Raw genomic sequence first — 26,407 nt, 5'->3', positions numbered from 1 at the left:
TGCTTCACTTTTCAGACCCACACGTATATAAACACACACAGATACATCTCTTACATAAGGTGTATCAGCACACTGCTAGAGTGGGCGTAGCATGTCTGTATAGAGCAGGGGAGCAAGAACCAGCCTTATTAAACAAATCAAACTTTTGATCAAACTCATATGAAATTTTGCCGAAGCGCACAGCTGTTGGAGCACATGGAACAAATTGACTCAAGGAATGAAATGTGTCAGATTTCATTTCGTGTGTAATATTGATGTTAAATGCTATGGAGATGTTTAAATATTTGCTGCCGTATAATCTGCTTTGACATGTATTGTGAACAGGTGGAGGGAGCGGAGGGATTCATCTCTCCGTTTTCACTCTGGCTGCCAATGCTTCTTTTCAAATCAAACAAATGGGTCAGCCCTTTGTTCCGGCAGAATATTTTTACTTGCCTTATCTAAAAGGGATATAATACACTCTGATCAGCGGGCTGTTTCAGCACTCTAAATTTAAAATGCTTTCTGGATTTGTGTAGGCAGACAGCAGTCAAACATTAACCAAAAAAAAAAATTTACTCCATGCTGGGCAAAATTGTAGTTAATTTTGGTCATTCACAGAAACGAAAAAACAACGCTGTCTACACAATGCAGGATGTGGGGCAGATATTCCTGTTGGGATTACGTGTGCTCCGAGTGAACAGAATTTAAACATACCTCAGCTGATTTCTGGATTTCTTTTCTTTCAGTTCGACATTCCCCAGGTACCTTACTCCATGTTTTTGTACCGTGTTTTTTTTTTACCAACATCCTTTCCCAGCTATGTTTCTCCATACAGCGAAAAGTAAACAAGCCAAACTTAAAGTAGGAAGACAAACTGACAGAAAGAACTTATACTTTTATAAAATTATATAGGCTGAAACTGCAAGGCCATGTGCTGGAAAACAAAATAAAGGCAATAAACTGGGAAAAAGCGTAATTAGCCAGTTTCCTTGGAGATGAGCCAGTTTTTCCATGCCAATAAATTCAGCAATCAAATTAACTTGTGAACGACACATTGACATAAAAATTCAATTCTGTTGTAACGTAGGTAGATGGGAGAGATTATGAGAAGAATATTTAGAGCCAGTGGAACTTGGTTTCTAAAGTGAAGCCATCATTTATGCCAATCAGCCAACGAACTGAATGCAATTAATGGAACTAATTCAGTTTTGTCAAATGAGCCAATTTAAAGAAGGAAAGCTGAACAATGTTATCTCCTTGTCCACTTTCTGAAAATGTTGAGCTGATTTTGTACAGCCAGTTTGTGTCCATGCACAGAAAACCTATTTGCTAGTTCATTTAAACTCATCTACTTTGGTAGACGGCTAAAAATGTTGTATTATGACAAAAAAGGTTGAAAGATCACCAGATGTCCATTGTTTGTGCCTTTGACGGAGTGTGTTTTACGCCCAAACCACAATCCTTTCCTAAATACAAGTTTAAAGTGACAAGAATGGAAAATAGTTGAGGCCATCATGTAGCATCCCCTACATGTTTTCTGATGTAGGACTTTAGGTACTCAACAGTCCTGGATGCTGCTTGCTGTTTTCCTTATTTCATCATGTGCTAAATGTTTACAGTTGGTGAAATGTCTGGACTGCAGGTAGGTGAGTTCCTGGACTCTTCTCCTACAAAGCCATGCTGCTGTAATAGCTGCAGTATGAGCTTTAGCATTGTCTTGGTGAAATATGCAAGGTCTTCCCTGAAAAAGACGCCATCTGGTTTGTAAATCTGTTGCTCTAAAGCTCCATAGGCACTAGTGCACTTTCATACCTTTAGCAATGCAGGCATTTGTAGTGAGGGCTGATAAAAAGTCGGATGCTCCCTCTCCTCTTTAATGCAGGAGAAGTGGTGTTCATCTTATGCAAAAAAAAAAAAGAAAGAAAAAAGAGTCAAATTTCTATTTGTCTGACCACAGGACACGTTTCCACTTTACCTCAGTCCACTTTAAATGAGCTTTGGCCCAGAGAAGACATTTCTGGATCATGTTCACACACGACTTCTTTGCACGAAAGAGCTTTAACCTGCCGCCTTGTAGATGACACGGTGAACTATGTTCACAGACTGTGATCTCTGGAAGTGTTCCTGAGCCCATGCAGTGATTTCCATGCCAGGATCATGCTGTTTTTAATGCAGTGCCCCCGAGGGCTCGAAGATCACAGGCATCCAATATTGAATTTTAGCCTTGTCTCTTGCACAGAGTTTTCTCCAGATTCCCTGGATTTTTCATGATATTATGCACTGTAAATGATGAGATATTCAAAATCTTCACAATTTTGTAGACACAATTTTGGGGGAATTGATGAACATCTGCTCATCTTTATTTTTGACTCTAACTCTCTAAATTCTCTAATCACATTACTGACCTGTTGCCAATTATCCTAATTAGTTCAAAACGTCCCTCCAGCTGATTCTTTTTAGTACTACTTACTCTTTTTGCACTGGCCCATTTCTTTTTAGAGATCTGTTGCTTCCATCAAATTCAAACTAAGCTACTATTTTCCTTGAAACAGTACATGTTCCCATTTGATGTGTTTTCAATGCTTGATTGTGAATAAAGTCATTGCATGTAATTGGCTATACATTCTAGCAAAAGAATGAATAATAACAGAAGTAAACAGCAACATAAGACAGAGCTATGTCTAAAATTGTGATCTAAATGTGTGAAAGTCCTGTCCTACTGAGGTTTGTTTCTGATCCATTATCACGCAGGCCATCGACATGATTTTATGTGGCATTACCATAAATTCAATAGCTGCTGATTATAAACTGCTCAGGAAGTGTCCTTAACCTCTTTTATAAATGATACATATATTAATACAAATCATTCAGTGACCATGGTAACACATATGGCTGTCAGCATGTGAGCACGTGGATTCACTCAGATCAATCAAGACAGTCAAAGGTTGTTAAAACGGTCGTGAGCGTGCATCCTGCTCTGTTCACTTTGATAACTTCATCAGCTCCAGTCAGCAAAGCAGCCGCATGGAGATCCTCTGTGCATGGAAATCCTCTATGTGCTCACCTCATTTTCTTCTAATTATTTAGTTTTATCAGTTCAATTGTTGCTCACAATGAGTTACTCATGAGCTCCTAGTATCACCATGGAACACAAATTAGAGCCTTCCAGTGCTGCATGATCCGCTTTCAAACCATTTTATTACCGGTCAGCATTACAGCAGCTGTTATAATGTTATGATGGTTATAATGTGATTTTGAAATGTTTCTGAACGCCTTGGAAATATTTTGCTGGCCTCTCTCCCCTGCTGGAGCCAGCGTTCTTTGTTCTCTGGAAAATACCAGCGCTGGAAAGCACTCCGATTTCTAGGCTATTGTACCAGAGTGAACCCCAAACATGTTTGTGGCTACACTTTGTTTGGATTCTCCATTCAGTAGCAGCTGCTGTCTCATGTCCAGCATTGTATATGTCCTCCAGTTAGAGAAAGATCGTTGTTTGGGTTCACCATAAGAAAACAGAAGCTTCTCCATCAAGGCTAAAATGAGGCCCACTGTAGTTAAAAGTAGATTTTGGGCAGTCGTTGCTTCCGACAGATTTACTCCTCCTCATGTAGCAAATAGATTCAAACTCCAGAGTAAAGAACAAAGCGCAGGGCTATGTGTTCTGCAGAGCATCCTTAGTACAGATAGATCTGTAGAGTTTAACCCCGGAGGACGGGCGTTTTTATCAATTTGAGATCAGGACTTATTGATCCTGCATGCCCGTACATGCTTGACATTACTGAAGACTCCCTGTTTTTGGTGACTCTCGTATCTTCGTCAATCCCTATTTCCATAGGTGCGAGCTCACAGCTGTAGCAGAATGGAGAGGTCATGCGCTTCTCTTGCTCCTGAGGCTTTTCGTCCCCCCCTTTCTTTCCACCCACCTGTCAAACAGCTTTTCTCCTCTGTAATAGTCTGACTGTATTGCACAGACACTGCCCTCAGTTGCAGTGGATTTCCAGCATTTTTCATTTTTCCCTTTTTGCCCAAATTTGACGGTGTACGGCCAAAATGTAATGAAACAAAAATGACCACATTTAAATGACAAGTGTAGCCCTCCATATTAAAGCGGCTTAATTCAATCTCAAATGTTTTGCTAAGGATGATGGAAACTATTTTCCTGCATAGCATTTTTCTTAGTACAATTTAGTGGTAATGTTTTTTTTTTCTTTTCTCCAGTTTGCCCATACAGCACTACGTTTTGTAAAATAGCTCTTTATGTTCTAACTTGACATTTCAGTGCCACAACATGCTTGAAAAAGTTGAGAAATAGACTCCATGAATTTAGATGTCTCGAGTGAGCCGAAAACAAGGCTGCTGATATGAATCGTTATGAGCGGCAGCATTTAGTCCAATCTGCTTCACGTCGACCCACATGTCAGAGAGATGCACAATTCGCATTCATGCTGCCTTCATCTCTCTCCAGAGCACAGTCACACACACACACACACACACACACACACACACACACACACACACACACACACACACACACACACACCCACTGACAATGTATAACTCATCAAGAGCTGCGGAGATGGCAGCAGTCACATCTGACTGCAAAGTCAAGAAACGTTTTTATTTTTTCATTTCATTGTGGAAATTCTGAACAAACGCTATATTATGTGCTGTCTGTCAGCAGTTTCCGAGTCAGGCGACTGGTGTGTTTTTTTTAAAGAACAAAAACATTTAGTGCAAACCCAAGGTCCGTGGAGCAGCCCCTAAAGCTTGTTTGTTGGCAGAAGGGCAAAATGACAACCCATCAAGTTAGGTTTGTTTGCTAAATGGAAAGATTTTTCTTGGCCCTTGAATTTCTCTCTTGTTTAAGAATGTATTTCATTTTTATAACTGGCTGCACTCAAGGAAAGGCTTCATCAACCAGTTATTACCTGGTAACGTTAAAATGCTGAGCAAAAGTCTTGAGCTACTCCTCATTTCTTCATATTTTGCTTCCAAGCACCCAGATTTTCTTCTTATTCTTTAAAATAGCCTTGAGCAACAGTTTTCCAGGCTTTTTGAAGGTCTTTCAAAGTTTTATTTTGGATATTTTCTCCTTTTTCAATCATTTTCAGTCAATTTCTTGCACCTGAACATTTTCACATGAATGTTTACTTTGTTTTCTACTGTTTGTTAAGCCACTCTCCTATTAGTCATTTAGGCATACTAAAGACACCAAATGCAAGCAGATAACTTTAAGAGCCAAGTTTAAATCAAATCTTTAAGCATTTTGTTACTTTCCAGTGAGTGTCTAAAGCCATCTGTAAAACACGGTGGAGGCTCTGTCATGGTTTGGGTCTGCATTTCAACTGGTGGTGTGGGAGATCTTGTCAAAGCTAATGGAATATTACCCAGAAAAGTACCATCAGATTTTGATCCACCATGCAATACCATTTGGAAAGCATCTAATTGGCAACAGCTTCATTTGTCAGCATGACAATTATTTCAAACACTGCCAATGCAGTAAAATCAAATCTGGATAGAAAAACATACAGTGGAATACTGTCAGTGATTGATCAGCCTCTTCAGATCCTGGATCTCAGCATTATTGAAGCAGTGTGGGATCATCTTGATGGAGAACGGAACAAAAAGAAGTCGACATCCAAAGAAGAGCTTTGCAATGTCCTGAAGATGTGTCATTTTTTAGGCACAAGCTGCCAAAGAGAATTCAGGCTGTGTTAAAGAATACACGCGGTCATACCAAATATTGACTTCCAAGCTCTTTAAAATTGTATAAACTCGGATTTTATATATTGCAGTGTGTGCAATATTTCATTAAATTGCTATGTCTGCTTCCCATTTTTCTGGGAAAACGTAAAGAAGTGAGGGCTGGCTCAAGACTTTTGTATAGTACTGTACAGCTGCAGCAAGGGCCACTTTAAAACCCATACATACAAATTATCTTTCAGCCGTTCTGCTGTCTCAGGACTTGGGTTAGTGTACATTTTGTGGTGATGGTTCTAATATTACATTATTTAAAGTGGACTACTTAATAGCGTCCTGAATTTTTGAGCAATTGTACAGACAAGAACACTCTGACTGTAGTGGTTTGAGTGAGAAACTGCAGAAAAGAATATTCTGAAGTTGAACTTCCTGATATTTCAAAATTACTTCCATTAATCATAAGCCAACAACCATGGGCTCTATTTGCAAGAATCAATGGTGCAGTTTATAAGGTCTTTAAAAAACCTCAGCTGGTCCATGCAACATGGTGGAGCAGGAGCAGAACACTGAGCTCTGCTCACATCATTGAACTTCTCACCCTATTATGCAAAGCAGGCTGAGCCGTTCTGCAAAGGAATGCCATTGGTAATGGCGAGGTTTAAGTCCCTGATAGCTGAGAGTGAGGCTTGAGCTTTATTTGTAGCTCTGCAATTTCTTTAAGTCAGCGGTGACTCAACAGTTTTTGACCACAGTCATTAACCTAACCAGCTGCTCTTAATGATGATAATATTACCAGACATTTAGAGGACTCGTTTCAAAGAGGAACTAAAATGTGGATTTATTTTATTTATTTTTTTGGCTTTTTATACTCTTGGTGAATGAGCTCCAGTTCTTTGTGGATCAATAAGTTATTAGCAATAAATAGAACATAAGATACAAAAAAATACAAGACGCATTTTTCACTCTCATGCCTCGATCCTCCTCCAGAAACATTTCTGCTGGTGAGGTGAAGTGTGTTATTGCTTTCGTAAAACAAAAAAAAAAAACAAGGCACTCTTCGAGGTCAGCTGGGCTCACCATGCTGGTTTATGCAATTACACATCTTTAATTTGCTTAGTGTAGCAACTTGTTTGCATTTAATTTGCTGTTTCATATTACAGCACAGTTGTTGTGCCTAAACACATGCCTACTCACACATTTAGCAGAAATGAGGCTGCATGAGAATCCAATTAAGGCACCTTTTCCCCTCGTCCAGTTGTGCTTTTGCTTGAGTGTGTAATGACAGAATTACTGAACCTTCTACGCACATTGTTGGATAGATTTTTAATAGGGCTCTATGAAGGGGGTAGAAAACACTGTGTATCTTTGTGGTTTTGGTAAAACTAACCCAGTGTCACAATTTGGTGCTGGATGAGGAGCTAGATGAGGAATCAAAAGCAGGACTCTTAAACATGGAGAAGACGGATTCAAAAAGGCAGAATTATTGCGCTGTTGACACTTGAAACATAAACTCATGAACTAGAAACTAAGAACTTAAACACTAGGGAAACTAGAAAACTAGGTGCCAAGTAATTTGGAAACACACAGCACATGGAGTGGTACGACACAACAAAGGGCAAAGGAAAACACAGGGCTTAAATGCACAGGCAAGACAACGAGAGGATGGGGAACAGGTGGGAACACCGCTGGGACAAATCTGACATAACAAGACAAAGGAAGCAAAGCAGAATACACTGACATAAGTCAACGACTATCAAAATAAAACAGGAGGCATGACATCATGTAGATGCAGACTTGACACGGAAACACGACAGACTCTGGGACAGAGGAAATACAAAAGCAAACGAAAACATGGGAACAGACTAAACATAGGCTAAACACTAAGGGAGAGAGGACTAAGATTACCGAGAACTAAAGAAACCCAAACACATGAAAAAATATTCAAAGAATCTAATTCCAGAAGCTGAAACACAAATAGTGGGTCGCAGACCAAGTACCGTGACACCCATCTTCTACTTTGGAATGTTTGGAATGTTATCATATGTGTCCATCAATGACCTCAGTGGACATACCCTATCAGAGCAGAGAATAACCTACTGCAAATGTTCACATTTTGTAAAGTTAATGTATGTTTATCCAGCTGTCAGCTCTCACAGGCCAAACCCTGGAGAGATCACCAGTCAATCGCAGGGCTAACACAGAGAGATAGACCTGTGTTAGCACTGGTTCACACCAGTGAACCAGTTAGATTTTTTTTTAGATTCACCTGCTACCTTAACATTCATGTCTTTGGAGTGAATAAAGAAGCTCGAGTACCCTGCGATACTGCACGCAGGCACAGGGAGAACATGCAGCCTTCACACGGAAAAGCCCCAGCGGGTTCCTACTGAGGTGATGGTGCTAATTACTTAACCACTGTGCCTGTATAGATGGATGGATAGATTCTAGTACATTTTGTCTATATAGTGATAAAATCAGAACACACTAGAGCTTTACACAGACTCTTATTCCTTTTATTCATTTACTTCACCAGGCAACTCTAACTATATAATTAGTCTGGAGAGACATGGAAGCACACTACAACTTGACCAGGTGGCTGACACATCGTCACAACTGTTAGGTGATAACTGTCATTTCCAATAACTGAATGAAGATTTTAATAGCTTGTAATGATGCTGTAATAGGTGTAATAAGATGAAACAAGAAGGTAATAATATGCAAATAGCAATTTATTATCACCTGATTAGCAAAGTAATTTCTAAAAATAGATGATGACTGAGAACTTTCACAGACGAATGTCCAAATAATGATCTTCTGAGTAATATTACATTGAAATATATGTAATTACGTGATAACAGGGGATAATAATGCAGAAACAAATATATGTCTGTGAGGCAAAACAATTACTAATAGTATCAAAATATTATAGTAATAATATTAACCTCCTGACCATTAAATTGTAATATCTGTGCATTTGTATATACAAACTTGTGGTAGTAACCTCATAATTATAAGTTAATGTTGTTTGCTTTAACCGTGGCTCCATAGTAGAGTGGTTTACACTGTTGCCTTACACATGAAAGCTCCCCAGTTTGATGCTGGAAGGAGACTTAGATCCCATTGGGGGCTGCGTCAGGAAAGGCATCTGGTGTAAAACTCTGACAAATCACATATAATGAGCCATCTGCTGTGGTGACCCCATGTGAATAAGGGAGCAGCCAAAAGAAGCTTCATTGATTGATGCTTTGACATATTAGGATACTGTTATCATATTATAATACTGGAGTGATTCCTGCATTATGTCCTTAGCATTCGTCTTTGTTTGAAGGTAACTGGGTAAACATTATATGTAATGTGTGACTTATTTCCTGGAACCACCTGAACATGTGGTAGTTTCATACCAGGAATCAGGGCTGCAACATACAAAAATCCCTGTTTCTGTCTAATTCCATATCATTGACATATTAAAGCAAACTCAATTATAAGGCGTGTAATTAAGAGATGATAACTTGCTATTTCCATACAGAAATAGTTGGAATATTCACAGAGTAACATGGAGCGCTGTCTTTTGTCCCGTCTTCCTCCCCTAACCTTGAACTGGTCATGGCAGATGGCCGCCCCTCACTGAGCCTTGTTCTGCTTGAGGTTTCTTCCTGGTAAAAGGGAGTTTTTCATTCCCACTGTCACCAAGTGCTTGTCATATGCCGTGGGAGTGTCTGGTCGGGTGTGGTCCAGGTTCCTGTTGTCCATTCCCTGGGGTGGAGTTGGCCAGCTCATCACCTGCTTCCAATTTCCAGGCCTCCATCTAGAGGGTTTTTAAGCCAGGGCTGCCTGCCACTCCTCGCCAGTTTGTCCTCCTACCACCCGTGATAAACTTGGCCTCCTCTGTGCTCGGACTCTGTGTGCCTGGATCGTGGGTTAATGTGTTCTCCGTCTCCTGTGTTCTCCAGATTCATCACCCGTCGTGCTCATCAGCAGTGCTGGTTCTGTTTCCATCCCGTTCTCCAGTCTGCCTAGAACCCTAGGACTACACACTCACCTTCTCCTCAGCCTGCCCCCCAGCCCGTACTTCAACTCCCCTGACACCTTGGAACCTGGACCAGCTTTCCCACACTCTCAACCATCCCTGGGACACTCCCACAGCAACCCCTTCCCCGCCTAATAGCCGGTGTTTTCAAGTAAGCACAAGACTCTCCACTAGTACCACTCACCTCTGTCCTTTAATTGTTTCCCATTCAGTAAAACCCTGTGTTTGCAGAAGTTCCCGCCCGTGTTCTCTTTGTGTTCAAAGTCCGTTTCGCCGCCCTCGGGCCTCCCTCAGTTCCTGCGAATAATTTCTGTTAGACCCAGTCTTGTTTAAGTTCCTTTTCCTTTCAATAAATTGTATATAGTTCGAGCAATTGAGTCTGCTCTTGAGTCCACTGCATCCTTGTTTGTGACAGTGCTTGCTAAAAAGGGGTTGTCTGATTGTTGGGATTTTTCTCTGTGTTACTGTAGGGTCTTTAGCGTACAATATAGTCCATTGAGGTGACTGCTGTTGTGATTTGGTGCCATATAAATAAGATTTAAATGAAATTATTGTTATCTCCTTGTTTCCATATTATTACTACATTATTCCTAGCCTGTAATAGGAAGTGCTGCCAACATTTTAAATATATTCATACCAATATGTATTTTGTTGAAATATATATTCTTATATTCGATTATTAATAACATAATTATAGCACAATGAAGGAACATTGGGAATTTAATGTCTTGCTAACCACTGTACGCATCATAATTGACATTAACAGGGTTTGTGTGGGTACAGTATTAATCATCCGCACCTACATTTGCCTCAGTGTCTGATCTTTAAGAGCATTGTATGGAATAAACAACACATCTACAGTACATTCTGATAGGTTTGTAGCTTGAACCTATTTGCTGGAACGTTAAGACAATATAATTACACTGCAAGCAAGACACAAGTAGGCAAACTTCTTCATGGTACTCGTGCACGGGAGAGAACCGGACAACCGCTTGACTCCAGTTGGTCTCGTCCGTTCTCCCATACACTGTCCTTTTATTGAGGTTACATGAATATGCATAGGTTCATTAACATACGACGTCTACATACAAACAAAGAGTACCTTGCCTGTGTGTGTGTGTGTGTGTGTGTGTGTGTGTGTGTGTGTGTGTGTGTGTGTGTGGGGGGACTGCTGATCAAAGGGTCAAACATCCTTGGTCAGGAAGAGGGTAGCCTCCCCCTCACCCTAGATGGTTCATCCTAGATAACACGGTGAGGAAGTCCTGCAGTTCATCTAAACAAAGAGCACTTAGACTAGAACAGACGTAGCTACGTTAATCCTACCATAAAACAATAAGACACGGTATGACCTCTCATGCTCCCAAAGTGCTGTCTAATACACACAAAGTTTGCAGACTATCAAGGATCAAAACCTCTACCAATCTACAACTAATTACAAAACTCTAAGCATATATAAGTAAATATTTCTAAGCATAAATGACAATCAACAATACAAATCTAACATTTCCCCCCTTTTTGACCTTTATGCCTGAAAAGTTCCCAGGTATGAATACCTCATGTCTGACAGTTTCAATGCAAACATTTTTATACTCAGCATATGTCAAATCACCCTAAATTACTGAAAAGGTACACAGTTCAACAAATGTATTAGCAGTTATCCCATTCATTGAGCTCATCTCATGGCAAACTGCATCTTACGAGCAACCAAAGAAATTGTTAATTTAATAGTGAAAATAAAAAAGTAACATTTTCAAAAACATCTCAGCTTGGTAATGCTTCCTCCAGGTGTGCACATCACATGTCTCTCTGCAGAGTGGTTTAAGTTCTGCAGGGCGACATAAATGTCTCTTCCAGTTGTTTCCATCGTTGTCCATAGGACCAGAGTCCAAATGTATGTAGAATAAACATTCAAACATACCAGTTGGTTTTGTTGTTTGTCAACATGGGTCTCAGCTATCTCCAAAGCTGCAGACCTCTCAGCACTCTAGTTTTATGGCCTCTTACCAGCCCCCATCACCTGACTTCAGACCTTCGTCTTGTGAGGGGGATATTTATGACTCCTTCATTGTCCTTCATTGTCCATACTCTGCAGAAAACACCTCTGTGGAAAGGGTGCAGGGTTGTCTTACTGCTATTATGATCCCAGCAGCCTTCAGAGTGTCATCGTATGCACAGTACAGTGGCACAGCGTTAGGTGATGTTCATAGGAAACTGCTGTTATCACCACCATAGCTTCTGGTTCCTGTGCTTTCACAGAATCATGATGTCATCCTCGAACTCCTTCTACGCTGTCGATGGAGCTTGGCACGCTCCTCATCCCCTGAGTGTTTATGTTCCAACGCTGCTGAAGGTTTAAGGCAGAGCACGTCGTACACCTTAGTCGTCTTCCTCAGCGTCAATATTGAATCTTTCATTTTATTTAAAATCTTGCTGTGGGAAGTCTCCTCTTGATTCCCTGGAAGCTTAGTAGCACAGCTCTCTGTGTGATGTCTGCTGTGCTGAAGATGATCTCTGATCCTCCTGAAGCCTCTCTCCCATCTTGTGGACGATCCTCTCCTCTATTTTGCAGGCAGTTTCATGGTCCTTGCTGTGGCTCCAAGGTCTGATTTCATGATGGGCCCCAATCAGCTTGATCTTTGACCTCAACCACTGCCTGGTCCTGTCAGCTATGCGCTTCTCACTGGGCCTCTGAAGATTTCTCAGGAGATTACTGCTGCACCTGTATTTCCTTGCTAGGAAGACAAACTATTTGGAGAGTATGTCAACAATCATCAAACCACATTCTTTAGTTCAGTGAACTTCACTTATAGGCCATCAAAGCCTCATCTGAACATGGGTGCACCACTTGCATAGGTTTAATATTTGTAAATAAAACGGCTAATCACACAAATCACTGCAACAATAATAAAAAACATTGTTTAATGTTAATCCTTGGACCCCTCCTCTTGACGCATGGACACACCCATGCGTCAACTCACCAAACCTGGATTCCAGTCTCAAAGAAAAAGATTAGCTAGATCACATCCCAGGCAACATCAGGGCATCTCCTCCCCTGGAGCAGCACCACCCTGGACCTATAATCCTGCAATGAAAATGTTAGTGTGCTTTGCATATTAAGTTTGCTTAACACCTGGCTCTCCCAGGAGCCTGCATACACACCATCATGGCCTGGAAAACAAAATCTGGAAGTAAAACCAAACTCCATACCTGTAAACAATTGTATCATAAGGACAAGAAGCATTCAACATCAGCAAGACAAGTGTCATGTGCAGGTTTTCTCAAATCAGTAAACTACAATTATTTTCATAAGTCGCCTCAGACATGGATCATCCCATGTACTCAGGCAACATTAATGTAATCGGTGACTGCTCTTAAGCAAAGTCACTCCACTTATATATTACTATGGGCTCAAAAGTGGCCAGCTAATGAGCCCATATCAAACTATCCCAGAAACACTGTATCTCTTATTTGTTTTACTCATGTCACTTGTCCGTTTCAGCTGAATCTTCCACAGCATTCTCAAAGAAACTAACATTAGCAATACACATTGACTGTAGTCAGACAGAGGTCAGACACAGGTCAACAGGTTCCAGAGGTGCCATAAAAACACCATAAAGTCAACCCTAGCTGTGGAAAGAAGTAACACCAGTTCTCAACACAGGAAATTTCACACAGGTTATTCACATTATCAAAGTAACCTTCACATTTTCCCATCAACACAATGCAACAGCATCACCACTCATAACCTGTAAACACAGTTTTCCCTCACACATAAACCCAGAAATCCTGTAGTAGGAAAAAACATCAACCAGTTGTCCTGGTATAAATCGCATCATCAATTCACATGAAGAACTGGCATGCTGTAAGAAAAGAAAATGCAAATATTAGCGTTTGCGCAGGCGTATGCATACTTTGTCACAGTTATCTCTGTGAGCAACTCAAGCCTATGAATAACACACCTGATAAATGCACAGACACAGAAAATGGCATTTAAAAGGTTAAATCATCATGCAACCTCGAGTGTTGCTGTCATCTTTCTGCTCCTGTAAAAGGAAACACATGGGTTCATCTGCACCTTTGTCAGGTGGGGGTTAGCTTCACACAATCATGTTCAGTCAGTCAGTCAGATATTTTAAAATTCTTACTCATTCACTCAGTGGTTCCTTCTTTTGCTAATTGTGGAAATTATCATCGCATTCGTTTCCACGCTCAGCAAAACGACGTTATTTCAAAAAGAAAAATAATTTAGACTGGATTTCCTCGTTGAATCCTTTTTGGGGGGGACTCTCATTTCCTAATTGTCCCAAATAAGTGGCTTTCTCCTGAACCCATTTTAAATGTGGAGAAACTCACTTGCAACAATTTTCTTGACGACGTGTAACGCTTTTAATTCCCGACTTGCAGATCTGCTCAAAGAAAAGAAATTCACAAGCAAAAATCAGTGCTTGTTCAAAAATGAAAAATAAAAAATAACAGAGATTATCAAACCAAACTCTCAGTGCACTGTGAAAGTATCAAAATAAAAAGGCCTTGTTAAGTCATGACACAAACTCCTCATCTCAGGAGGGTAAATCATACCATTAGCATGGTTTATCATACCATCATACTAATCGGCAGGCTCAACTTCACAACAAAAGAAAAATCATCAGCTAGATTCACTCCAAATCAACCATCAGCTGCACAACACACAACATAACCCTAATGTCATATTAGCTATGAGTTTAATCACCCGGTCTGTGCTCTTCACTCATTTAAGCCACAGATCTATTTTATTCAATTTTCCTTTTTCCCTTCATCATAAAACATGTGACATGCTGTCATGCACTTCACAAAAGACGTTTGTTCTGACGTATTCAGAGTTGTGTATCTAAATACAGGATTCACTCGCACATCAAAACAGGAAACTCAGTGTTTTAGAGTCTCCACTCAACACACAACAACTCCAACACATCTCATTCACTCATACTAGAATTCAGTCACCTTTCATTAATCTAAAACCGATCACTAATTTGCATATCAGCTATTAACCCACTAAGTTGACAGGACGACAGAAAAGCATGTTCAAAATATTATCACAAAAGACAATTTCCCTCATACAGTAAATTACATGTGCTGCCTCAATCAAGCAGGAAGCTTCTCCCAATTTACCATTTTAACAACTAAATTTATTGTCTGATCACTGGTTGGTCAAACCAGGATCTTTTTTCCCACAAAAGTTAAATTGTTGTCCTGCAACTTGTAGAGTCAATTTTTTTTCTTTAGGATAAATTCAGCATTTGATAACAAGTGTCTGCTAAATTGACACTATTTTAACACTGATGAAAGATAACAAGCTAATTTTCATTACATGTGTTTGTGTTATTAGGCAGGTCTAATGCATGTCTGTGGAGCTGCATCTCCAGCAGAGCATGTTCTTAAAGCTGCCTTTCCTACACATTTCTCTGCTATTATTTAATCATTTCTTAACTAATGTGCTATGAGTCTTCATGAGTCATTTTGTGTTTGGAATTGTTAGTAGGGTTAATGCATGTTCTGCTTGTGTGTGTGTGATTTTGTATATGTTTCTATTTTCGCAATGTTTCAGACTCCGTCTCAATTTTCCAACTTAAGCAGTCAGTTTTCTTTTCCCCAGGTTTGCTAACCCAAATTTTGATTTCCCACATTAAATAATTCCTATGTGTTCTCACCTAGTCTTCTCACTCTGTTGTCCTCTCACTCTTTTGTCCTCTCCCTCTTCAACAGTCCCGGCAGTTCTCCTTCAGCTTTGTCCTGTCTAGTAGCTGAAGTGCTGCTGCTGCCTTCTTGGGCGACTTCTTAGCAGCTGCTGCCGGTTTCTTGGCTTTGGCTGCGGCGGGCTTCTTGGCTTTGCTCTCAGTAGCCTTGTTCATCTTGAAGGATCCGGAGGTCCTGGTGCCCTTGGTCTGCACCAGAGTGCCCTTCGCCACCAGGCTCTTGATGGCGGTCTTGACACGGGCCTTGTTCTTGTCCACATCGTAGCCTCCGGCAGCCAGAGCCTTCTTGAGAGCGGCCACAGACAGGCCGTTGCGCTCCTTGGAAGCGGCCACGGCTTTCACAATCAGCTCGCCCACGCTGAGGCCGACCTTCTTGGGCTTGGAAGTCATCGTCTTCTTCTTCTTGGCCTGAACCTCGGCGCAGGGCGTGTTTATGATGGAGCCTTTCCCACCACAGCGCTGGCACGTTGAACGCATCATGAAGGGTCCATTTCTTTCATGTCGCTAGCCGCATGTGGCTTGCCCGAGTCACTCAGTCCTTTTTGAGCATTTCAACATGCTGCCGCCGCAGACCCTGGCCTCAGATCCAGCAAGTTTAGCGCGCTGATCTCCAAAAAAGTCCCGAAGGCCAGAAAGACGTCAAATAAGTGTCTCGTGCTGAGAACTCAAACAAAAACTCCTCTTCACGCTGCCATCTTGCTCGCCCCTCCGTGAAATTCAACCAATCAGACAGGAAGATGGGTTTGCTTTCTTCTTCTGCTGCTGTTTATCCACATTGCTGCTGCTTTGCTGGGACTTTTTGTGCTCAGGACTTGCTGCTGTCTCTTTATCATGTTATTGCTTTGGAGCTGCATTCCTTATCTTCAGGGAGGAGTGAGCTCGCTTGTGAGGTTGAGAAACACATGGCACTGTAAATAAGTCAGCCAGAAACTTGTTTCCAATGATGTTAAACTATAACTTTCTTCCGACTGTTGCATGTGGAAAATTGATACAGGTCTGCTTTTCACCTGAAAGTGACAAACTAAAACATGTTCATTATTATCATCACTGCTTAATCAACACACATCTTTCTCTCTCTCTCTCTCTGTCTGTGTTTGTGTGAACAATCCTTTCTTAAAAGCAGAAAATGACATTGTAGTTGTTTTTCGGCTGATCAACACAAAACCTTTTTCCTATAATTATTTTTCTTCGTCTACAATGTAGTAATTTGTCTCTTTTTCACTCTTTTTTTTTTTTTCTTCACAATAGCTGGTGGTCTGCAAAATCACCGCTCTCACTCACAATCAGAGGCAATCACTTTTGCACAGTGCACAAAAACACTGTGATGTCAGACATATTCACACTCACTTTTTCATCTGCATAAATAAATCATATGGCTGGAGATATGTGCCATGGTGATCCATAAGCATGATCACCAGTTTATTTAATTATTTTTAATCCAACAAAACAAATAAACAAAAACATGATGCTGATGCTACACACACACACACACGAGTCAAGGTGCAGAAAAACTGCTCATGGAAACGCTGCACACTCTCTGTTTCCCTCTCTTTGAGTAGTTCTCAGACAGCTCTTGATCTGATAATGTGTAGCTTGCTCATCAGCTCAAAAAACAAAAACAAAACTGCAACGCGACATCACACAGTAGTTGCATGCTCTGCCCACAGTGGCAAAGTCTTACACTTTCATATTCAACACAGCTTCTCCATCATGTATTTTTAGATGTTTCATACAGGGTTGAGCATATTAGTTGTTTTCACAGATGTGCTCTATATCTCAACAATGGCTCATAATAAGACGACAGTCTTTCACACAGGTCAAGTGCCTCTATGCACTTCATGAGTTTAAATATTTACCTATATCACTTCACCTCACATGTCATTGTACTGAATTTAAGCAACCACAAGCTTAATGTAGATTACTTTTAACAACTATCCACCTCAATTAAATCTATGGTCTGGCACACAGGCTGCTGTCGATCAGGGCAAGCTAAAGAATAAACATTGTGTCAGCAAGGGGTGGGGGGAAAACCATTCACCAGAGCATATCTTAAGTGCTGCTGATGTGGGCTGGCCTTCTCCACAGCTCTCCAAGGCTGGTGTGTTTTCTGAAAACTTCTAACATTTGAATCTCTTCCATTTATAAGCCTGCGATTAACCGCACGGCTCAGGTCCGCGTGACCGCGCTCGCGTGAACCCGCGCAGCTGTGGAGCCGTCGCTCTCTCTCTTTTTTACATAAATACTTTGTGCTGCCAGGAGCAAAGTCCAGCACAAACGTCTGTCTCCCTCCGACTCACTCTTGGTTGCTTAGAAACCCATGATAACAACAACAGTCGGTGTCACAGACCACATGTTCTGCTCCGCACACACAACAACAACGACGACGACAATGACAACAACACAAAATAGGCCTACTGTCCAGCACAATCTGGACCCCGCGGAACTTCTCAACACCCCACTGAGCGGTGGAGAACTCACTACAGTACCCCACACAGCGGTCTGTATTTCGCCCCACTAAGACGGCGAACCAAAAAAAGTTCGAACTGCGCAACTCTGCGACTTAATGCTTCTGTACAAAAAACCCCACTGAGCGGCCTTGTACATCGCCCCACTTAGACGGCGAATTTTAGCCCCACTAAGCGGCCACGGACAACGCCCCACTGAGCGGCGAAGACGTAATTTTAGCCCCACTAAGCGGCCACGGACAACGCCCCACTGAGCGGCGAAGACGTACAGTTATAGAGTTGGACTCTAAACTTACTCGGTGTTGCTTAGCGTGTAATATCAGCCTCGAATCCCGCCAATCGCCATTCATCGAGGAGAAAAGACATACAGCGAATCCACAGGAACTTCCTGGCTGACGTCAGTCTTTCAGCGTGTCCCTCCTCCCCTCGGTGAATGCGATTCCAGGGCTCTGGCATCGAAGGACCAATTAATGATAGGTTTGTAGCTTGAACCTATTTGCTGGAACGTTAAGACAATATAATTACACTGCAAGCAAGACACAAGTAGGCAAACTTCTTCATGGTACTCGTGCACGGGAGAGAACCGGACAACCGCTTGACTCCAGTTGGTCTCGTCCGTTCTCCCATACACTGTCCTTTTATTGAGGTTACATGAATATGCATAGGTTCATTAACATACGACGTCTACATACAAACAAAGAGTACCTTGCCTGTGTGTGTGTGTGTGTGTGTGTGTGTGTGTGTGTGTGTGTGTGTGTGTGGGGACTGCTGATCAAAGGGTCAAACATCCTTGGTCAGGAAGAGGGTAGCCTCCCCCTCACCCTAGATGGTTCATCCTAGATAACACGGTGAGGAAGTCCTGCAGTTCATCTAAACAAAGAGCACTTAGACTAGAACAGACGTAGCTACGTTAATCCTACCATAAAACAATAAGACACGGTATGACCTCTCATGCTCCCAAAGTGCTGTCTAATACACACAAAGTTTGCAGACTATCAAGGATCAAAACCTCTACCAATCTACAACTAATTACAAAACTCTAAGCATATATAAGTAAATATTTCTAAGCATAAATGACAATCAACAATACAAATCTAACACATTCACATTGCTAGCACTATTCTTTTTGCCTTTAACCTCTGACATCGTGCTGTTTAACAGCACAACATGTGGCATGCCTCATTATGTAAATTGTTTCCACGGTCACTAATAGTGTCTTTTCTTTGCAACAATAAACTTAGTGCACGTACACATACATGTAAATGCTTGGCTGAAATTATACGCTTCCTACGTTACACACATGAATGTCATTGCATACACATCTTTGTCACACATACACAGAACCCAGGTTAGACACATTGATGACTCTCACACTGTAGGTGTGAGCGAGCATGACTAAGTGTGTGTCTGCAGTGGGCTGCTGTTTGTCCACACTTCTTTTCAGCCTTCCGCCCAAAGCACACTGGGACAGGCTCCAGCCACTGGACACGGATGAGACTTACAATGCAGCACAATGAAAACAGATGTTTACTGTCGCTGTGAAATGGTAGTGATGTCCAAGCTGTACAATGCAATGTTGAGGAGTAAAACATGGACAGGGGAGAGCAGTGTGGCACAGATATAAATTAATGTTGATAAATCACTGAGTATAACCTTGATTGATGCACAGTGGAATGCAGCTAAAAAGGTAACTGGGCAGATTCACTAAATGGTTGAAATACGTAAAAAGAGATTTTGGTGTGCACCACTGTGTGCTGCTCAGTGCTTTGTACATGAAATTGGCTTTATAAGGTTGGTGGTGATCGATCTGAAGATGAATAGAAACCGAAATGGTAGCCAAATGTCTGCTCTGTCTGAGAAAGCGAAGATGAAAACATTTGTGTACTGTGTCCATCATCTCCTGCCGTGCCCACGCTTCTTCACACAGCTCAGTCATGAAAGTGAAGCGCGGCCAGCAGAAAAAAAGAAACTGTACCTCTTTGTTAATGGGGCTTTTCTTTGAACTGAGCTAGCAGAATTTACTTGAGATCGTCGGAATGGTGTATCTGAGGATATAGCCTTAAGTTCCATTTGAATAATATATAAGCCACATAAAAGGTTGATGACAATGTCAGGTGTAAATGGGGTACGTCTGTCTGCACAGCTGAGGAGAAAGGAATCTGTTGCTGACACCAAAATATTCATCAGAGATTCAACTGATGGTGATAAAGCTTTAGGCTTGGCTTTTATACAACAGGACTCGAGAAAAGATGAGTCAGTCCACTTCTTTTGTATTTTTCACCTTTGCTAAACATACTGGAGCTCATGAAGAGCCAAGAGCGCTGGGCTAATTAGTCTTTTTGAAATGATTGATATGAAGGTTGTGGACACATGCCAAATGAGTAAAGCCTAGGATGACTCATGAGCTTGGATTTTGCCTTTAAGTTTTATGCATTGTTGCACAGTACAAAGATGTGAGATACTCAAACAAACTGTTTTTGACTTCACAGAGTCCTCGATGGCATGCAGGGCTTACTTTATTATGATGGCTCATGCAGAGATAAACAGAGTGTGGAATTTTATATATATGTGTATATAGTGATTCTCCGTTAAGACAGTCTGGGGGAGTTTGTTAAATAAAAATGTCTATGCATTTATCATATTAAGGCAAGTTAGCCCAGAAATAAAGCCAGTTGCGTTCTGTTATTTTTCCACATATAAATGAATAAATTCATTTTGCAGACCTGTGTGCCCTCTGCAAGATGGCACTAAATACAAAATCGACCTTGAAAAATTAAAATCTCAAACTTTGTAATGACATTTTTTACAGTACTGTGTGAAAAATTTCATACAAAAAAGGAAATAGGTGCAGTGATTTACTGAAATATGCAAACATAAGGTTACTTGTAATTTCTTTAAGCAGTCTTCAGGAATAGTTCTGCTGGCTACTTGAAGGACATTCAAAGCTTTTCTTTAGATTTTTGACTGCCTTCTGTTTCATTCTCTGCCAACATTATCCCACACTGCCTCAATAATGTTGAGCACTGGGCTCCGGGGAGACCAATCCATGACCGCATTCAGAATTCCATCAGTTTTGACAATGCAGCCCCAAACCATGATACCTGTCCTGACCACCTCTGTACACACTGATGACAATTTCAACTACATCCGACCTGTTGATATTTATTTTTAGTCCAGTTCTTGTGTGATGCAGCGTACCTCAGCTTGACCATTTCTGGTCTCAAGTGAACTGTAGATCAGCCAGATGCATCTCTCAGATCCCGTATAAGGTTTCTTCTGGATTTTTTCCAATTTCTAAGGACAGGACTGTCAAATATTTTTCATCTGCTCTAGATAGTTTTCAGCCCTGTCACTTTTACTTTTATCTACCAAGTGTCCAGTTTCCTTAACATTTTTTAAAGGGCACACTCCACACCATGCTGATATATTCCAAGCTTTTGATTAATTTTCAAAGAAAAACTTTGAGAGACATTCAGAAAACCTGGAGAACTACTCCTCAGGACCACTTTAAAAAAAATTATAAGACAGTCTGACTCCTCGGAAGCCAAATATAAAGAAATGAAGGGGGGGATGAACTTTTGCACAGTACTGTGGATTATATAACAGTTTTCTGTGCAGTCTGGTATTAAATATAACAAATGATTTTAAGATGAAATTTAGTTTAATAAGCCTTCATTGACCATTGAGTGTTATTGGTTTAATGAGCTGGTCAGTGGTAAAGTGACTGCTGTGGACATATGAACAGATATTGTGAAATTATCTTGGTTTAGATGAAGTCTAACATAGGAATTTACATAGCATGTAGTGACATACAGTAGCAAAAACATCCGGGATTCAGACCTTTTTGAGTTAAATTTGGCCGCTGTCATCTTCGACCAGTAGCTGCTCTGCTACAAACACTCCTGCTACTAGGAATTTCTGTTGTAACCACCTGGACATGCACATTTGCACTTGATTACTGGAAGTCTCAAATGTGTCATGTCTCCACCATAATTTGTGTTTCAGCAAAAAAGAAAAAAACTGCTAGGAGACAAATTTGGCAAGTGGGGTGTGAAGTGATCGACAGTCATGCTCCTGCTGGTGCTGCTGACCTGGTCCTTCTCCTTCAGGCTTAGGCATGGTAAACTCTTAACTAAAGCCTGCTGTTTAGTCCGTGGTTTGTATCCAGAGATCCAGCTTTCATTAGCAGTGGCCGTGGCAACAAGAAAGTTGGGTTGGTCTGATACAGAAGTACATGTTTAATGTCTGGACTAGTTTGGGAGCCATTTGTGACATCTTAAATGCACATACAGATGATATTGTGGAGAAATCATTCAAAGATACATCTGGTAAGGTTTTTGTCTCTGAGGTCCGAGAATTTCTCCAGTGCAACTTGTGGTCTAAAGCAACATCTCCCTCTCCTCATATTCAACCGCTTGTGGCAGATGGCTGCCCCTCCCTGGTTCTGCCAGATGTTTCTTCCTATTAAAAGGGAGTTTTTCCTTGTCACTGTTGCCAAGTGCTAGCTCACAGGGGGTCATCTGATTGTTGGGTCTTTATCTTAAGATATAAAGCACCTTAAAGCAACTGCTGCTGTGATTTGCTGCTAGATAAATAAAACGTGAAATTACACCTAACAATGTTTTAGGTTGTAACCTGGAGAAGCTGGGTTATGAACTTTTTTACACATATTGTATTTCTTTGTCAGTGAGGCAGTTTGACACTTAAAGTGAATAATTCCAAAGCAAAGTTTGGCCAAGGTAGTTAGAGTGCTGTGCTGGGAATTCTCTAGAAGCTGTCTCCTTCAGTTGTCATTGTTCTGTTGCTATATTTATTCCAGCACTGAGTCTGAATGGAGGCAGTTATAGGGTTTGCCACCTCTGTGTGATTACTTAAACACAACATTCAGCTTAGTCCGCTCTCCATTCTGCAGTTTTCCTCAGTGCTGTAGAGCATTTTATCGTCTTTACGCTCTGTTCTTTTGGGGTATTTGAAGCTTGCAGCTAGCTTTAATTTTTTTGGTCCATGCTCTGCCTCTTGCATGAACCTGATTTGCTTCTCTGTACATATATAATACTCCAAAAGTTACAGCTGGAAATATTTTAAAAGGAAAGTATTTCCTTACATGTAGTAAAATACTCCCTTGCTTTAGATACTAGCTTTTCGTGTGCGACTTACTATAAGCACTTGTACTACTACTCGTGTAACATCTGGGCAGCTTGTTTCTCAAACCAGTAATCTCTTCTTAGTGCTTCTTGAGCATCTTTACATGTGCTCTGCTCCGTGTTAATCACTGTGCACATATCATTTGTTTACACCAACATACATACATATGTATTGAGCTGGCTCGATGACCAAACAAGTGTACTGTATGGTCAATATAAGCTTCACAGTCGACACTGTGCAGAGGAGATGACAGGATAATTACAGGTATGTACGGTTTGCTGATAGCACAGTGGGAAAGGTCAAGGGGTCAGCAGATCAATAGATTTCTTTCTGTCAGCCATGTGAATATTCATAACAAGGTCAGAGGTGATCATTTGTTCACACAGTGAAAGCAGTAAATCAGTGGATCAAAGAATCATCTTTAATTCATTCTTTCGTTATCTGATTCACAATTCCCTTCATTTCCCTCGCGGATAATGCATCAGATAAACATGCAAATGATCACTAGTTTGCATGCACATATTTAGGTAATTTTTTTTGTCCAGTATCGGACATCCTAAAATCTTTTATTTCAATAAAACATTTAACCTTATCCCATTAGGCTGTACTCCTTCCTTTTCTTAGCTATTTACTGTATACTCTCCGATTCTCTGATTTTATTTGGTGTATCTGGTTAGCCTTTCTAAGGTACACAGGGAAAAGAAAACATTTCAGAGAGGCCTTTTTTCCCAGGGTAAGGACTAACAATCTCACTGCCCTATAAAATGAGATCTGTGCCCTTATTTGCACCAAGGCCCCACAGCACAATCTCACCACGAGGAGAGAAAACGCCACAAGGCTGGCAGATCGCATCCATGGGCAAGAGGTTCAATTACTTCAGTTGTCATGGAGCAATAAATGACAAATTAAGTGGCTGGCACTGAACACTGCTTGAAGGAGGCTGTGTCAGAATTCTAATGTCAGCTGTGTCTGACAGTGGGTAAAGAGATAGACAGCGAGAAAGAAAAAAACCTTAAAGTTTGGCAAAGGAGAAAAACAGACAACTGTTTTTCAGCAGGATAGATTCTCCTTGACCTTGATTCACAATATTAGGCGTGTTGGCTGCTTGAAAGATGGTTCATGGATGTTTTAATTGCTTTTTAAAAGACCTTCGTGTTATTTATAGGTCCAGTAAACAGCAGGGTGTATTGTTTGGCTGTGTTCATTTAGTCTAACATCTTTATCTGATTATATCCTTTTCAGATGCCCGTGATCTTTGCTACGACAGACTGGAACAGGCATTGTAATCCTGTAATTAATAGAGTCTGCATAGAGAATTTAGACACCGGCCTAATGCAAGTTCTCTGTAGTGCCAGTTTTCATCACGCTGCAAATCTCAATAACTCTAAAGCCACACTAGCAGCATTGTGAAGCTTTAATGAACGTACACACTGAGAAACAAAATCTGTGGATATTAAATGGAGACATTGTGCCACTCTCCGTGTGTTACTACTGTTAGGTGATACATGTAAAGATTGGCCTAATGGCCGTGTTGTATGAAGCAGACATGAAAGCAGCCCACATTACTTCATTAGATGTCAATGCAAAACAGAAGACGTTGTCTTCATAGTGTATTAATGGATGACAGAGAGTATATATATATATATATGGAGATGTAGGTGACCCACACCTACCCCACATTTGCCTTATTGGTTCAAGAGAAGGAAAAGAAACACCCCCCTTTGTGATATTCTACTGCTAGCTATGAACTACAAGCCAAGTACGTGTTTATATGAGTTATTGCAAATTACCTTCAACTATGCTACACTTAGCAGCAAGCACCTGACCAAACAGCAAATGTGAGATCATGATTTACTTTCTTTGAAACTGCTGAACCCTCAACCTTTGGCAACCACTTTTGATCACAAGGCGACTGCATAGGTCAACATGGGTTGATTGGAATCGCTCTCAGATTAGCAAAGGCTTGCCATCCAATTTATAAATGCAGATAGACTGCCAACTCACTGCAATGAGTCTGAGTCATTTTGCTGCAATGGGGGCAACTTGTCTGTTTGCAGTACAGGAACTGACTCAACTCGTAGCCAACTGGTTACATTCTGGTTATTTTCCTTTGTAAAAGCAAGGCTGCCTGCAAAGCGCTTGTGTCAACAGCTACGTGATGAAGTTGTATCTGAAGGTGAATTTCCATTTAATGTGATGTAGATGGCAATGGCTTTGCAATGGATTTTCAACAGATGGCAGCAGATTTGCAAGTTAACTGAACTGTATCATAAACAGATTACATGCAAACCAATGTGACCTAATTCAGTCAGAAACTGGTGGCAACCTGACTCTGTTTTATCGGGATTTAATTGGTGTTTTATCACACCAAAGTTGCGCAGACCTGGTGCCCATTTTTGAAGCAACCATTTCAAACCCAACAAGCCGGCCGGTTCAGTGCACACAGCTGCAATAAATTTTGTTTGCACTGCAGCCTCCAATCACTGTTTCTCTAGTGCAGGGGTGCTCACACTTTTTCCGCATGTGAGCTACTTATAAAATGACCAAGTCAAAATGATCTACCCACTACAAAAATCCAAAACATATACTTATTTATAAATATATTGAGGATTCTTTATATCTACAATGTATATACATGCATAACCGCAATATCCAATATTTCACAACACAATTAACTATGTAAATTTTTTGTCATTACCTGAGTTTACTCTGATGACTTGCACTGAATTGAATCAGCCAGGGATGCATAGTCCGGACAGTAGCTGCTGACGGCCAGGTTTAAGAGAAAAAACCGAGAGCTAAAAATTGGAGTTAACTCGCTGACTAGCTTGTCAGTTTTACTACACTTCGCGCCGCTGTTTGCGCATGCGCAGCGACCTAAGCGTCAGAAAAAAATCTGATGTCATCTGACTGGCTTCCCTGTATCAATCAAGTGACGGGATGGATGATAGGCTGGCATCTATTTTTTTAATGCCATGCGATCTACCAATACTACCTTTGCGATCGACTGGTCGATCGCGATCGACGTATTGAGCACCCCTGCTCTAGTGTGTAGCATTAGCTGTTAAATGCTAAAGACTTAACATTTCTATTGCCTTCCATCAGGTAACATTGGGTTAAATTTGTTTAGTCAGTGTTCTACTTCAGTAGAACTTGATTGTTCTACTTGAAATGTCATTTGCATTTAGACAAACAGAAACGGCTAAAATCTGGTTTATAAATATTGGCTGAAGGATTTAACTGAAGTGGCCATCTAAACAGTTCATTCAATAATACAATGAAGTGAATGTAATAATTTAATAGATTAGTCTAAATATAGGCTTTAGTCAGACAGACTGGACAATATCTTCAGAGGT

The 26,407-nt window shown here is 40.9% G+C and overlaps 1 protein-coding gene and 1 pseudogene across 6 annotated transcripts in view; one reads left to right on the top strand and one right to left on the bottom strand.

The window, feature by feature from the left end:
• Window positions 1-26,407, top strand: part of LOC146696599 (leucine-rich repeat transmembrane neuronal protein 4) — a 66,962-nt gene that overhangs the window by 19,089 nt on the left and 21,466 nt on the right. For 2 of the 6 annotated variants that reach the window (XR_014923313.1, XR_014923314.1), the window contains exon 3: window positions 9,633-9,860. The exons of 3 other annotated variants lie outside the window; for them this stretch is intronic. The gene's annotated coding sequence lies outside the window, so the exon portion shown is untranslated. Of the gene's footprint in view, window positions 1-9,632; window positions 9,861-26,407 lie in introns of those variants that run through there. One more of the 6 variants, XM_085474759.1, reaches the window with a different exon arrangement.
• LOC146696600 (histone H1 pseudogene) lies at window positions 13,479-16,768 on the bottom strand (annotated as a pseudogene).

This window comes from Copadichromis virginalis, linkage group LG12, assembly GCF_057382275.1.
Source record: "Copadichromis virginalis isolate Kocher_CV1m ecotype Utaka linkage group LG12, C_Virginalis_male_GT1.1, whole genome shotgun sequence".
Taxonomy (NCBI): domain Eukaryota; kingdom Metazoa; phylum Chordata; class Actinopteri; order Cichliformes; family Cichlidae; genus Copadichromis; species Copadichromis virginalis.
The sequence above is the reverse complement of the archived record's forward strand: the minus strand, read 5'-3'. Positions and strand labels throughout refer to the sequence as shown.